Source organism: Mya arenaria, chromosome 3, assembly GCF_026914265.1.
Source record: "Mya arenaria isolate MELC-2E11 chromosome 3, ASM2691426v1".
Classification (NCBI taxonomy): Eukaryota; Metazoa; Mollusca; class Bivalvia; order Myida; family Myidae; genus Mya; species Mya arenaria.
Genome location: NC_069124.1, coordinates 63,490,457 through 63,508,294, shown reverse-complemented (window position 1 = coordinate 63,508,294; position 17,838 = coordinate 63,490,457).

The window sequence follows — 17,838 nt, the reverse complement described above, 5'->3', positions numbered from 1 at the left end:
ATATATTTAGTATGTTAATAATATATAAATATGTTGCCCTATATAACTGTGTTGAGGCTTTCGAGAAACAGGATTTCCACTATGGTTCGTTTATCGTACACTTTGTAGTATAAACTACGGTATCTGTTTTGGATACAATATGCGAATGCGTAAATGATGAGTTCGTTTTGGCTTCTTTATGCTATTTATATGTCTCTTTTTGGTTGTCACATTAATTGATATGAATGGCTACTATACTCGGAAAAGAGATACATATACTTGACAACTTTACTTTTTGTTCTCTTTAGGGGGAACAACAACAACAAAACAACGAGCACGCAACATCAACGTTACTATAGCATCATATCAGGACTGAAATAAATATTATTATAGCATGTTCCACAATTGTTTTATTTTATTTTTGTCCGATATGTGTGTGAAAGTATGTTCATGAATGTTTGATATTGATTTAATCCGCATTGTAACGTAAACAACCATTTCTCTGTGACCCCGAGAAAGAGTAAGGTGTTTATTTATGTTTGAAGGTGTTATCGGGCTATCTTCACCGTATTTTGTTGACTAGTAATAATTATATTGCTTTCATGGTATACATGAGGCATGGTGTTATTTCATTTTCATCAATCCTGCGACCAATCTATATTTTTTAAATGATTTGTTTATATGGTCCCCAACGACAACCGTGTCACGAGCCTGGCTTGATTTTGAAATATTCAGTGGCAATCAAAGATGGGGGCAACATGCTCGGGAGCATCTTCGTCGCAAAATAATACAACAGAAATAAAAAAAAGAAGGTAAAACTCATGGAAGAAATATTGACACACAATATGTCAACGCGAGTGACACAATTCACGACAATCCATGCACGGTTTGTGAACGGAAGGGCGGAAACTCGGAAGCAGTAGCATTTTGTGAATCCTGCACGAAGTATTATTGTGTGCCGTGCCGCGACGCTCACGACAGAATCCAGGATGACCACGAAGTTTACGGAACCGATCGAAGGGATAAATGGCAGAGTAAATCTATTCCATCATTTGAAGTTGGTGGAAATAAATCTTTTGAAAGAGCAAATGATGTCGTTCCAAAAAATGGCGTAGACGTCCAAGAACGCAAAACGAAAGAGGTTCAGGAAAAGAAATCAAAAGTCGTTCATGAACAGAAAACAAAGGACTATGTTTACAAAGTTGTCAGCAGAAATGAATTTATAATCAAGGAACAGAGTGACGACAAAGAAAAAAAATGTAATGTGAAAAGTATGTGTTGTTTACCAAACGGAAACGTCATCATATCTGATTTTACAAACAAAAAGATAAAACTGTTTGACCAAAGATTCAATTTTATTTCATCCCGCTCTTTGAGACTGCAACCATTAATAGTCAAACTTCTGAAACACGACGTTAAAGAAGACGTTATAGCCGTGTCTTATGCTTTTGGATACCAAATATTTGTTTTTATTGTAAAACATGACACATTTGAAGAAATAAATCACTTTACGATTGAACACAAGATTGAATATTTAGATACATACAATGGATTACTTTGCATTGCAACCGGAAAACAACTTTGTCTTTACACAGAAAAGGGAAAGCTTATTCAAATTCTTCACTCTAAAGAAAAGGACAGATCAGTCGAGGCTGTTGCGATTGATAAAACCGACGGAAATATTTTCGTTGGAAACAATGCAGAGTCTTGTGTTCTTACGTTGAATAGTGAGGGCAAAGAACAACATGTTCTTAACGACGGAGATTTGAAATTACCTTACGGTATATGTCATGATCCAATAACACAAACAACATTTGTATGTGATTATATCTCAAATACAATTATTCAGATCAGAAGTGATGGAAGGGAAAAGCTTTCAACTTTGAAAACTGGTTATGCTCTCGGTTCTTTATCACATGGATTAAACCATCCAGTTGCTGTGGAATTCGACAACAAAACCTCCCAACTGCTCGTTGCACAGATAGATACTGATGAAATCGTTGTATTTCAGTTGGCGTAAATAGAAAATACATGGAACATGTTTGTTTTTGAGAGTAATGTTTGGCTCATGACAACTAAAACAATCAAGTGTACAAAACATATAACGCCCGGCGTCTCTAATGCTAATAACATTTTTTTATCAAAGGTCTGGATTGACTTTGTGGATTGAGAAAAGAAGATTTCCCTTTATAAGTCTAAGAAAACTTGCAGACCCAAGGCGTAGCCAGTTTTGTCCAATCGGGGCATACTTTGAACACATCTGGTGGATGACAACTGTATGATGCTATATACAACATATCAAGGGTCTGGGCCCAGCGGTTTAAGACAAGAAGTTTTTTTCAAATATTTCCCTATATAAGTCTATAGGAAACTTATGAACCCCATAAGTTGGCCATTTTTTCCCAAGGGGTATAATTTGAACAAACTTGTTAGAGGACAACTAGATAATGTAACTCACCAACTATCTAAGCTCTAGGCCTCATGCGCTTTGTCAAGAATATTTTAAAACTTGTTTTCCTTTCGGTTGCCATGGCAACCAGAGATCTGCTTGTTATTAATTTCTTTCAGCAGTTTTTAAAGGGCACCATCCAAGGAACATCCCAATAATGTTAAAGGACGGACGGACTACGGACGGTGAGCGATGGGAAAAGCTAAAAGGGTATTTGAAAAATAAAATACAAAATTACAAAAATGCTTCGCTTGAAAGTTGCAAGAAATTGCTCATTGTCGTATTATAATTAATAATGTACTGGTTACCACTTCAATTGCTCTTAAAGCATTTATCTGGATAACATGCATTGCACGTATTTTTAAGTTTATTTTATTCAATTAACTACTTCACTGCTGTCAGGAGAAGACTTTCATGTTTAGCTGGAAACTATAACTCGTCAACTCCTATAACGACGTTTAGAACTGATGAATACTATATTATAGTACACAGTAAGGTCATGTTATCAACGAGCGCACGGCAAAATATTTTAAGGTCAAGCTTTTCAGTAATATATCAAGACAGTGTTATAAATAAAGTTGACAGTTTCATTGGAAAATCATATAAATAATGTTTGAACTGACAAATTCAACAATCACTTTGGAACTAGGTTATTTTACTACATCAAAATATTGATTATAAAAAGCGATCGTACGATACGATGGCCCCAACTATCACCAAATCTTGTTTTTTTACAGAAATCACCTCACTTTATTTGCTCGTGGGCAGACAGTTCAATTCTTATTTGCTAATAAACAAGAAACAAACATAATTCCTTACGACGTTAGTGGAAGAACCCCAAATAATAAGGCGAGTACAGATAATCAAGAAATATACAAAATTGCAAACAAAACGAGGCAAACATAGATAAATCACCCACAACCATTGATACACATCCATCACGGTTTAATACACATGACAACAATGGGAAGTTTAAGTTCATTTGCGGATGGTAAAATGAGACACAAAGACTACGTGTATATAGGTGAAAAACAGAAAATATAACTGTTTAATCGAAAACAGAGACGGATACACGTGCTATGTTAAAAGTATACATGTGCTGTTAACCAAATGGGAAAATCGTTATAAATTGACTTTTAAAACATAAGGCTTAAACATATTTATCCATGTATGGTTTCTTCTTATCCTTTGAAAAGACAACCATTAACAGTGAAATCGCTGGAAGACGAGGTTGTAGCCGTCAGATATTACCACGCAAACGAAATTGCTGTTTTTAGTAAGAAATATGACACATTTGTACAAATCAGAAACGTTTGTATGGCTCATACGGTGGTTATTTTGTTTGATTACAGGAAAACAACTTTGTCTATGTACAGGAAACAGAAAACTTATCCACAACTTGTGATGTCCGTAGGGACATCCTTCGATTGCATTCTCTTCATGGGCCCGTAGGCATGCAACCAGAAGCAACAATAGTACGATTTTATAAATCATTGGGACAACATACAGATATTTGACTGAGGCACAATGTCATAGATTCGTTCTAGACATTATTTAGAGTGTATTCTTGGTGGATGCATGATGAATGTATGTGCAATCATACTAAGTCGCTGATATTCATAATCTCATTGTAGGATCATGACCTGTAAGGTAACCATTTTAAATCCCTACGTTGTCATGCATTTCTATAATTTAACAGCCGAATAGGTAAAGAGGAGAACTAAGGTCACAGCAAAAAAACATAGCGGTGTTTCAAACAAAAAATACATGTAATTAGAATCTCTTGATACCTTAATATTTTTTACAATTTTAGTCCAAAATGGTGCATTTTGGGCGTTTTTTATTTCTTATTTTGCTCCTACATTGAAATAAAAGGGAAACTTGGACGATTTTAGGGGAAAGGGAAACGCGCCGGTTGCGCCCCCTCCCTTGATTTCAAATAATCGTTAAGAACACGTATCTTTGGCTCAAAATTAGAGCAGGGAGGGCTTAGAACAACCGTTTTAACATTTAATGACAACTCTCCACAATCCAGTGCAAATTCCATGTCAGTGTGGCATGTTGTAAGAAATGTGTAATGGGTATCACAGATCGGGATGGCCCACAAATGGTTTGAACTGTTAAAATATGTCGTGCCGCAGTCAAGACTTGCTTCGATTTAAAAGCAAACAAACCCACCTAACAGTCGAAATTAGATCTGGATAGGTATATGCATCGCGGGCTTGAGTATGCTAAGTAATTCTCGACGTAGTCCATAACCACCAACTAGTTGTATCAAGCCAACAGTTAATTGAATGTGGCCTTCACAGGAATATTCCTGGAGAAACAATGACGTCACTGCCTTTTCCCTTTTGACATTCTCTCGAAGAAAACCTAAAATAATTGAGGGTACATAAAAATGGAGCGTTCGTACGATGTCTGACATTTCTATACGATTAATTTACGACTCTACTTTCTTTTATAACGACACTTACATGGAATAGGTCCGATAATACATGATAGATCGCTGTAAGCGCTGAGAGAATAGGGTTTTATTGTCCGTACGATTGTCGTGTTGATAAAGTGTAGGGGGTACAAAATATGCGTTTAACTCAAATTTGGTGCATACACTTTTTAAGAAAGTTTGCTTCCATAGCCAAATGGTTTAATACTTTTTGGAAGTGTACACTATTACTTTAAAGCTGCACTCTCACAGATTGAACGTTTTGACAACTTTTTTATTGTTTGTCTTGGAACGAGCCAATTTTTGCAAAAATCCATGAAATCAGTTATAAAAGACTGCTGACAAAAAGATAGATCGCAGATTTGTATATTTAAGTTCAGAAAATGATGTTTTATGCATTTTTCTTCAACCGTTAGTAACGGTTTAAGCCATAAACATTAATTTTTGAACGGGATTATGAAAATTTACGATCTGATTTTTTGTCAGCAATTTTAAATCATTGGTTTACAGAATTTTGGCAAAAAATTGCTTTTCCCAAGACAAAAAAAAGTTGTAAAAATGGTATATCTGTGAGAGTACTGCTTTAAAGCCATATATATTTAACATGTATTTTCAATGTCAGTGGTATTTAATAGGTGATTATTAACATTTTTCCTGTACATCTTTCATGCGTTAATCAGTTGTTTCTATATTTCTGTTTTAACCTGGCAGTCATCCACTAGATAAGATCACAAATATATCTTGTAATGAGCCTGTCATTACTAAACCAATTATATTATCATACTTCAAAGGAACACTGAACACTTACCTGTGTAATGCACAAGGTTCACCCGTACCAGACATGGGGAGAGAGGCGAGGTTGATGAGGCGAGGTTGATGGGTGTGTGTCACTTTGCATGCCGACTATAATTTTAAGCCTGATATTCGATGTTATTTCATTGGCAAAAAAAATTGAACATATGTTTGAAGGAGACATACCACTACTGTGAATCTGGCAAGTTTCCTAGAGATTTTAATAATATCTCTTAAAAGTGATTGTTGAATGTTAAAATAAGTTATATATGTATAAACTTGTCTATAAGGCGGTCATAAAAACTGCGTCATCAATTCAACGTTATCTTAGAAGGTCGGAGCGGTGCATGACCATAGATAAAAATTTCACAGGTACAATGATTTTTACATTTTGTACCTCCATTGTTTTTTTTTTTATCAAATGCGGCATGATCAAATCAACCAAGATACTCTTATACACGATTACATTTTTCCAAACTTCACACTACATTAATATTTGTTAAAAGTGTTATTCAGGTAAAATTCACGTATGGATTAATTTAATTGTTTAGTGTCATTTGTCCGTCTAATTTCTCATTTGAAGTATATATGCAAAAAGCTGCAGAAACATGCTCATATTTATGGAATATTTATTGTTATTTTAAAGTCTAGCATCGCAAATAAATAAGGTAGATTATGATGGATCCTGAAAATATATTCAATGCCAATAATGATTTAAACTAAAAATTCAAATTTTTCTCAACGGAAAACTGACAGGAAATATTGGCTAAACATGAATCCTTTTAACTGTCACATGCAATTAAAGAAATAATAAGAAAATATAATTTCCTACGTTTGAGTAAAACGAATTAGAAGGAAATTAATTTCCCTTGTTTATAATGAAATAACCGCCAGGTGGCGATTGATAAGCACGAGGAATTCGTGCGAATATGAATGTAAAGGAATTCAGCTTTGGGAACCGATCCGTTCACATCGATTCAATTGATTGTTAAATTTGAGGTCGTACCGGGCAGTATGCAGAAGTCCGTGTGTACTGAATAAGCCGTATAAAGCATGGTTTAAATCCTCGTGCAGAGGGTAAGTCGTATTGAAAATATGTTTGTTGGATTTATATGACATGACGAATTACATTTATGATAATAATTATTCAATATATGTAGTGGAAAAGTGAAAAATTAAGAAATTATGAGTTTATTCAGTTCATATATACTAGTGAGAACATGTTCTTTCGTTAAGGCATCTTTAAATTTGTGCTAGAGAAAATATTACCGCTATTTTCATACTTAGTGCTTCGAGTTTTACCTATAAAGAGTGTTTTTCGTTGACATATTATCAAATAATATTTAGGTGACATTTTTATTTATGTTTTGCGAGCCACACGTTGGAGAAAGATGCAAAACAACGAAGTCGGTGCTACAGGATTCCGCGGTTCAACCACGTAGGTGTGAATGCATGAGCTGGTCAAGCTGGTCATCTCGTTACAACTGTTTTGGGTTGATGTCATCGCCTTTTCACGTGCTTCGCTTCCGGTGGATTTCCCTCGACTGTTGGGGTTTTCTGTTATAATATCACCAGATAGCGTCAGCCATAGTTGTGGCCATACAGGCAACATAAAAAGATAAGTATTATAAATGAAATTTAATCATCTCTGAATTGAAAGAGAAATATTTGAAACAGTACTGCAAAGCATTACAAGTTATGATACTTATGGCAGAGCCATTTGCTTTAAGTTCAATTATGAGGCGTATGGAACGTTATGGAGTCTGTCCGTGTGTATGTCGGTTAAAAATGTGTTAGATATAAAAGGAATTCTTATACTCTTTATTCAATATTCAGTTTGTAAATGGTGTGATACTACCGACATATTCAAGTACTCACTGTTTCTAAAAGTGTATATTCATTAATTTTCGCAATATTTCAAAGTCGATGGGAAAGGCATTTCTAAGTTATACGCAAGGCTTATCAAAAGTAGTAAGTTTTTAAATAGAACTGCTCGCAAAATGTCATGAATGATCGCATGGGCAAACTTGGAATGTTCAGATTTCATTAATTTTCGTAAAACAATTATATTGCTTACAAAAAGAGTTTTTGGATTTGAAAGATAGTGTTATATTTAATAGTATGGAGAACACTTGTATGATGAATGGGGTACTTTGTCTGGAGTGGTTGATTGTGATGATATGGCATTTGACACTGTCTGGAGTGGTTGATTGTGATGATATGGCATTTGACACATCAGTTTTTCAGTTTTTGCAAGTAGAATTTATACCTGGGTGTATACTGTCAAACTGTTATTTACTCAATGTCTTTGGAACTTTAATAATAATAATAATAATAATAATAATAATAATAATAATAATAATAATAATAATAAGGACGATAATATGAAGATCATATGAGTTTGTCTGTTGTTGCTTCTCTTAACCTAAGATTAAAGTTTAATTGCATCGTAGATTTAATGGCAGCATCACCAAGACTATACAATTGTTATTAAGTTGTAAAAAAAAAGAGGCGGCATTGCTGATTCACGGCGAAACGCCAGAGATGAACACATACAATTTAGATGATATGAAGTAAATTCTTCATGATTAAGGGGAGGCGGGGTGAGTTTATTCCTCATTGGTTAACGCATTGTCAATGACGCAGGGATTGTGTACAGAACGAGTGAAAGAAGGCGGAATATATGACAAGCGCGAAAGTTGAAATTGTTAATGATTAAGTTCAGCACTGAATGATTGCTTATCTGCAGGTTCGTTCAGTGAAAATAAAGGCTGTATTCTAATAATAATTATGCCCCCCTTCGAAGAAAAGGGGTATATTGCTTTGCACAGGCATGTCGGTATGTCGGTCGGTCGGTCGGTCGGTCGGTCGGTCCGTCGGTAGACCAAAGCTTGTCCGAGTGATAACTCAACAATTCCTGGACGTATGGTCATCAAACTTCACATGAAGGTTGGGCCTGACCAGTACACGACCCCTATTGATTTTGGGGGTCATCGGGTCAAAGGTCAAGGTCACAGTGACCTTTAATGGTAAAATAATTTTAAAGCTTGTCCGAGTGATAACTCAACAATGCCTGCACCCATGGCCCTCAAACTTGACATGGAGGTTGGGCCTGACCAGTAGATGACCCCTATTGTTTTTGGGGGTCATCAGGCCAAAGGTCAAGGTCACAGTGACCTTGAATAATAAAAGGTTGTCCGAGTGATAACGTGACAATGCTTGCACCCATGGCCCTCAAACTTGACTTGGAGGTTGGGCCTGACGAGTAGCTGACCCCTATTGTTTTTTTTGGGCTCAATGGGTCAAAGGTCAAGGTCACAGTGACCTTGAATGGTTAAAGTTGTTCGAGTGATAACTCAACAATGCCTGCACCCATGGCCCTCAAACTTGACTTGGAGGTTGGGCCTGACCAGTAGATGACCTCTGTTGTTTTGGGGGGTCATTGGGCCAAAGGTCAAGGTCACAGTGACCTTGAATGGTAAAAGGTTGTCCGATTGATAACTCAACAATGCCTGCACCCATGGCCCTCAAACTTGACTTGGAGAATTGGCCTGACCAGGAGATGACCCCTATGGTTTTGGGGGGTCATCTGGCCAAAGGTCAAGGTCACAGTGATCTGGAATGGTAAAAGGTTGTCCGAGTGATAACTCGACAATGCCTTAACCCATGGCCCTCAAACTTGACTTGGAGGTTGGGCCTGGCCAGAAGATGGTCCCTATTGATTTAAGGGGTCATTGGGCCAAAGGTCAAGGTCACAGTGACCTGGAATGGTAAAAGGTTATCCGAGTGATAACTTGACAATGGCTGCACCCATGGCCCTCAAACTTGATTTGGAGGTTGAGCCTGGCCAGAAGATTGTCCCTATTAATTTTAGGGGTCATTGGGCCAAAGGTCAAGGTCACAGTGACCTTGAATGATAAAAGGTTGTCCAAGTGATAACTCAACAATGCCTGCACCCATGGCCCTCAAACTTGACATGGAGGTTGGGCCTGACCAGTAGATGACCCCTATTGATTTTAGGGGTCAAAGGTCAAGGTCACAGTGACATTGAAAGCAAACTCGACAATTCTTGGACCTATGGTCATCAAACTTGACATGAAGGTTGGGCCTGCCCAGTAAATGACCCCTATCGACTTTGGGGGTCATCAGGCCAAGGTCAATCTCACAGTAACCTTTTACGCAACAAATCTTCCCCCACTGATATCTCAACAATGCCTGAACCTATGATCATTAAACTTGACATGGATGTTAAGCCTGACCAGTAGATCACCCTTATTGATTTTAGGATTCATAGAGCCAAAGGTCAAGGTCACAGTGATCTTGAATGGTAAACGGTTGTCCGAGTGATAACTCAACAATGCCTGAACCCATGGCCTTCAAACTTGACTTGGAGTTGCATCTGACTTGTAGATGACCCCTTATGATTTAAGGGGTCATCGGGTCAAAGGTCAAGGTGACAGTGACCTTGAAGGAAAAAAAAACTTGTTATGTGATAACTTGACAATGCCTGCACCCATGGCCCTCAAACTTGACATTTAGGTTTCTGGTGACCAGCTGATGACTCTGGATTTTGAGTTCATAGAGTCATGACGGTCATAACACACTTTATCCTCACACTTAAATGGTCATAATCTTAAAACAGCAACAAATCAGCAGTCATTTCGGTCCATGCATATTTCATTTAATTGTCCATATAATCCTGACAACATGGCGCTCAGGGGGGGGGGGGGGGGGGCATAATGTTTGACAAACATCTCTTGTTTACGGTTGCATCACCAGTTACGGTACTTGTAAACATGCAAATATTGTTATTAACTTATAAAAACCACCATTGCTGATTCATGGAAGCATCGTCAGAGATGTTTCGTTATAGTACACCGTGGCATCACCAGTAATAGTTTATATGTAATTATTGTTATAAAGTTTTAACAAACGATACTATAAAGTCATTACGGAATCGTCAAAAAGATGATTCGTCTAAGAACACGGTGGTAATACCAGTAATAGTATATAAATATAAATATTGTTTTAAGTGTATAAAATCAACATTTATGATTCATGGAGGACTCGACAGAGATGATTCGTTAAAGTACACGGTGGTTTTACCAGTATTTTTTTTTGGAAATATTATTATAAAGTTATAAAAACAACATTGATGATTTATGGCAGAATGGCCGGATGTGAAACATATGAAGTTATAATAAGCGGTATCGCTGATTCATGGCGGAATCGCCAGAGATGAATCCTTTTACTACACGGTGGAATCACCAGTACTAGTTAATTTATAGATACTGTTATGAAGTCATTTAAAATGGCAACTCTGATTCATGGCGGGATCGTCAGAAATGAATGATTATAGTACACGGTGGTATCACCAGTACTAGTTTATATGTAAATATTGATGTTTTCTTGATTAATATGAATGCAATAAGCCATGTTTGTTAACTGAATTGATTTATGTGAATAAGTTATAAATGATGGTTTTGCAGAAACATTTTCGTGTACATGTCTATTTTTGCAGATTCATAAGGATGGCATTTTACCAGATGCTTTACCAGAAGACTTGGCGGGCAAGATGGATCTTCTCCCGGAACTGCTAAAGAACTGGATGGCCAAAACTATTATTTTCGAACGAAAGTTATTCATTCAGTTGGAAAAGTAGGAATCAATTGCCTAAAGTGTTGTGATTTTCGCTCTTGCAACTGTTCTGTTTTAAGTACAGTATTCATGAATGACATGTATTTGGTATAAATCTATATAGTAAACTCATATGAGACAGTTCGTCGATTATCATAGCTAGAACTCATTCCAGCTTGTGTCAATTTCAACTGTTGAAAAGGATTTAATTGATTTGAAATGAAGGATGATTTTATCCGAAATGTGTACTGACTATACATGATATGCTGTTTATTGACATCTTGTACGGATATATGAGGTGAAGTTATGCGGACACTTGCACCTGATAATGACGATATTAAAAGCAGTGAACATTGATTAAGATCTGCTGGAGAAACAAGTGTGTTCAACAATGGAGTTAAGGACAGGATGTCAAAAACATGGTGTTAATTAAGTGAATCAATTAAACAAAGATACGTGTAAAGGTTTCTTTATTGTTTGAAATCGGCATTTATTCTGTTAACAGAAGATTAAAATTCCATGTCAATTATGAGTACATTTGGAAAAGATCATCATATTAAGAATATTTGGTTATTAATATCCTCTTACCCGTTCTTTGAACTTCATCGGTTTCCCAAGTGCTTCACTCACTGTGACTTCCAAAATAATACCATTGAAAAGTATTGATTTTGTTGTTTTCTTTAGGAGGTTATAGAATGGTATTCAGGGAAATATAATTTTCTACGTTTGACTAAAACGAATTAGAAGGAAATTAATTTCCCTTGTTTATAATGAAATAACCGCCAGGTGGCGATTGATAAGCACGAGGAATTCGTGCGAATATGAATGTAAAGGCATTCAGCTTTGGGGAACCGATCCGTTCACATCGATTCAATTGATTGTTAAATTTTACAAGAAAATGTTTATTGGGAAAGGTTTCTGTTACTATGCAATTTCTTCATATGAATGGTAAATATATTTTTCATTTGTCTTCCAAGAACACAATCATGTAATACACATTTGTATCACTTGATAAAGTACGTATACATGAATCATAAAAATGATATGTTTTCTATACATCTTTGTTCAGGAGCTTATGGGTGATGAGGCCCGACATCTAGTGGTACGAGACAAATCCTGTAAATCTGGATGACAAATGGGCAGAGGTTTCTGAGTTTTCCCCAGAAGGAGGATTTTATCTCAGTTTTTCCTCGGCCAGTCGACCATGTCTGTAAGCTCAATTTTTGTCAGGCATGTTGTTACCAAGAAATATTTTGCTCATGTTGCTAGTTCATGCTGTATGTGTTAATCGGTTTCCCAAGTGCTTCACTCACTGTGCCTTCCAAAATAATACCATTGAAAAGTATTGATTTTGTTGTTTTCTATAGGAGGTTATAGAATGGTATTCAGGGAAGCTAATATTGCCACGTTTTTGCACAGACATACAAAGACATTAAAGGAATTTGATTGTTTTCTTATAATAGATCATGGTTTCGATTGTAATAGGAAACTCGCTTTATGAATGTAGCATATAGAATTTATAGAAATAAGTTGAATGTCATTTATGAAAGAAGTTTTGTGTTCAAATGTTTAAACGTCCTTGAACAATTTGCTATGTGCACAGATCTATTTACATTTGAAAATATATTCGATATCTCAAGTAGTAGACTGGTGCCGAAAGTTGAATGTGTTTGATCCTAATATATAATATCGTACAAGTTGTCGTTTTACCTGTATGTTCAGGATATAATACGGGAATAAGTTAATGGTGTTTTCTTTACCTACAACAAATACATCATCATAAAGAGTAACAATTTACCTGACACACAATGTTATGTAGGAAGTAGACAATTCCGCATATTGACTCATTATTATTATTATTATTATTATTATTATTATTATTATTATTATGCAGCAATAAACTAAAGCATTTTCCCATTATTAACTCTATATTAGCCTTCGAGACACCGGATTTCCAACTAGCTGGCAATGGTATTTCCATCGTACACATTTTCGTATAAACTGTGTGCTCTGGATATTATATCAAAACGCATAAATAAATGTTTTTACTTGTGCTAGTTATATAATTTATCAGTCTCTTTTTTACTTTACATTTCGTTGTCTCAGTGACATAAATGGCTCCAACCTCTTTATTTTTAATTCTCTCAAACAACAACATAAATAAACAGCAAGCACCCCCTACATTGACGTTACTGTGACATCTTGGGAGGACTGAAACTTATATTTTTACACCACTTTACCAAATTTGTTTGTTCGTGTTGTGAGATTTTTGTGTGAATGCATATATATCAATTTTGCCCAAAGACCAAAAAAAAAACTGGACATGCAATACCTCCAACTAAAATTGCACTATACATACACAACCGTTCCTCCGCCACAACTAGGCAGAGTGACGTGCTGATTTATGCATGAACATGCCATCGGGTTAACTTATTTTCAACGTATATTTTGATAATATATGGCTGGCATGAAATGTATATGGTATACTTATATTTCTGTATTATGACATTATTTTCCTCGATTGATTTGTTCGTGTTCAACGTATCTTGATAGTATATGGCTGGTATGGTATGAATGAGGTATAAACTAGTTTCATTTTCATAAAACCCGAGACCAATCTATATTCTTTAAACTTGTTTATATAGTTCCCAATCATAACCATTATGCGTTCACCTCTCAATCTCGTTTGATTTTAAAATATATCATGCCAAATTAAAATGGGGGCAATATGCTGCTCGGAGGCATCTTCGTCAGGAACAAATACAACAAAAGTAAAACAAGAAACTGAAACAGGAATAAATGTGGACAGCCGATATGTCGACGCGAGTGACACAATTTACGATTATCTATGCGCGGTTTGTGAAAGGAAAGGCAAAGACTCGAAAGCAGTAGCATTTTGTAAATCCTGCACGAAGTATTATTGTGTGCCGTGCCGCGACGCCCACGACAAAAACCATGATGACCACGAAGTTTACGGAACTGACCGAATGGGCGAATGGAAAAGGCACAGACAGGGAAATATGACGTATGAGGTCGGTGGAAGAAACCAAAAAGATAACGCATATAGTGATTTTCAAGAAACAAACATAATGACGTATGGGGTCAATGATAAAAATCAAGAAACAACCTCAATGAGCTATGAGGTCAGTGGAAGAACTCCAAATAAAAGGGCGAATAATGATAATCAAGAAATAAGCGCAATGAGCTATGAGGTCAGTGGAAGAACTCCAAATAAAAAGGCGAATAATGATAATCAAGAAACAAGCTCAAAGAGCTATGAGGTCAGTGGAAGAACTCCAAATAAAAAGGCGAATAATGATAATCAAGAAACAACCTCAATGAGCTATGAGGTCAGTGGAAGAACTCCAAATAAAAAGGCGAATAATGATAATCAAGAAACAACCTCAATGAGCTATGAGGTCAGTGGAAGAACTCGAAATAAAAAGGCGAATAATGATAATCAAGAAATAAGCTTATTGAGCTATAAGGTCAGTGGAAGAAATCTAAATAAAAAGGCGAATAATGATAATCAAGAAACAAGCATTTTTGCAAACAAAAACGAGCCAGAAATAGATTTTTCATCCAAAAACATTGATACACAACTTTCGCTGTTACCTTCTATGGACACAAGTTCAATACATGTTACAGTAATGGAAAGTTCATGTGCAGATGGTAAAATAAGGCACAAAGACTACGTGTATGAAGTGGAAAACAGAAATGATAACAGTATCAAGGAAAACAGTGACGAAAAAACGTGCTATGTTAAAAGTTTGTGTTGTTTACCAAATGGGAAGATCATTATATCTGACTTTCAAAACAGTAAGGTAAAGTTGATTGATCAAAATTTTAGTAGGATTTCTTCTTGGAAATTGGAAAGACATCCATTAACAGTCAAGTCGCTGGAAGACGAGGTTGTAGCCGTCAGTTATTACCACGCAAACGAAATTGTTGTTTTTAGTGTGAAAAACGACATATTTGTACATATCAGAAAATTTCGCGTGGATAATCTGATTGTGTCTTTTGACATTTTGAAAAGTTCATTTTGTGTGACAACCGGAAAACAACTTTGTCTATATACAGGAAAGGGAAAACTTATTGAAGTTCTTCACTCTGAAAAAATGAATAATACAGTAACCGATGTGGCAGTAAATGTATCCACAGAAGACATTTTCCTACTGAATAAAAAGCAGTCATGCGTCCTAACATTGAATAAAGAAGGAGAAAAGCAGCATGATCTAAGCGACAAAGATTTGAAATACCCTGCAGGTATATGCCTAGATCCAATAACACAAACGTTATTTGTTTGTGGATTGAACTCAATAATTCAGTTGAGTAGTGACGGAAAGGAAAAACTGTCAACCTTAGAAACTGGCTGCGGGCACGGATTGAATCATCCATGTGCTGTTGCATTTAACAGTACAACTTCTCAACTACTCGTTGCGCAAAAAGATTCTGATGACCTTGTTGTCTTTAAACTTAAGTAAATATAAATGAAAAGAAGAAAGATACATTGAACATGTATATTAATAATTGTGGTAAATCTTATCTGGAAGTAAGTGTGCATCTTTAACTTTTTCTTCGAAATATGTTTGAGACTGATTGTTAGATTGGTAAGGCGTTGTATGTATTCTGTGTATGTCACTATTAAACTAGTTTAAAACAAAACTCTTGATTGATTTTAATATGTCAAATGCATTTTGGTTACTAATCTCGGACATAACCTATTCCTGATGAGACCTTTGAGTTGAAATTCCTTATAACCTCAGGGTCATGCAAATGGACTATGTAATACAAGGATAAATACGATGGAGTTGTGAACATATTAAGAAATATGTTTCACTCAAGGTAATGGAATTTTCGTTGCCAAAGGAAAATACAGTCGAAAGAAATAGCATACAGTGTCCGAGACCCACAAGAGGAACAACAGAACTTAAAAGGAAAAAGTAACATTAATTGAAGGCCCTTCGGAATATTTAGGTAGCCTTTTAAGATTTACTATTGATCGTGATAATTTCATGAAAAATCAGTAAATGGTGATATGAACTGTTTCTACATTTGTATGGCTTTCGAACAGGTTGATAACGATATCGTTAGAAAAGTATGTATGCTATATGGAATTGAAACTTTGATATACACATTTTTCATTCATCAGCTCACACAGAATCATGGGCTTCAGAGAAATATAAATTCTTCGCCAGATGGAAAGAACAATATATTGTTTTAACTAAGAAATGATCAGTTTAACTTTTATCAACTTACTTTGGAACTTTGTAGGCGTATATTTTAATTTCATAAATGAACGGGCCTTATTGACTTAGAGAAAATGGACAGGTTTTCATTTAATGGAGCTGATATAGATAGAATGGGCCGTGGGAACACGGCTATCTAACAAAGTGGAAAAGAGCATAGTCCAAAGCTATTCATATAAAAACAGTAATAAGCATAAGACGATCAAGCAAGCAAATGTCAGAAACTTATCATCGGTATATATTTACACCTCAACTTCCATTTCTTAAATGATCTGCCTTTCGGTAATTGCGGTTATCATCCGATGGACGCAACATCTTCGGATATTTTCGGATCGCAATTCATCGCATAACAATATACATGAAAACTTTTGATCTTGTTATTGTTTGTATTGTGTCAGCAGGTCCCGTAAAATATAAATCAACATTTTAGAAAGTGTTAATTTATTATATTTTAAATGTATTGTTGCAATTTGCCGTTAAAAAGTGATTTTAAGCGGTTGATCTTTACCCGCGTTATTGTGACGTCATTTAAAAAATGCTTCCGGTTACAGTCGGTCGTTCTATTTACAGAGTATGGGTAAGAAAGGATTACTGAAAGGTTTTTTTAAATGAAATGATTTATTTTAACAATTCTTGAATGAAATAATGACCTATTGGTGTAAATATAAGTAATGAATTGCGGGGTTGATGTCATTATCGGGGATATGAACAAAGTACACGTGGAGTCCTTCGGATTGATATTCACAAACTACACAGTAATCTGGCAGAACGAGAGAACATCTTAAGACTTGCTGATTTTTTCCATGATAAGGAAACTCTTGATTGTGATACAGAGCATTTGAAGTAAAGTAGAAAAAATAGATTTACCCTGAACCAGGAAGGGGTATCCGGTAAGTGGTTAGAAGTGCATTTGGGACCATTGATGATTAATTGATTGAATGACTCTAGCATAGTTATACGACCTACAGCAAGAGGCTCAGGACTGGACATAACAGATGCAGAAAAGCACATTCGATGCTTAAAGAAAGATATTCAGAACGGTACAGAACAAACAAAGACTTCGACTTATTATAGAAGTTATGCAATATCTTGAAGAAAATAAACAACCTGGTCTCCTATTTTTCGCTGACTTCCAAAAAGCATTTGATAGTATTGATCATTCCTTTATACTTGACAGTTTACGATCATTCAAATTTGGCACAGGGATAATTCAGTGGACTAAACTCTTCTATACAGATATTCAAAGAATAATAATAAACAATGGCCATTTATCGGAGGCCTTCAAATAC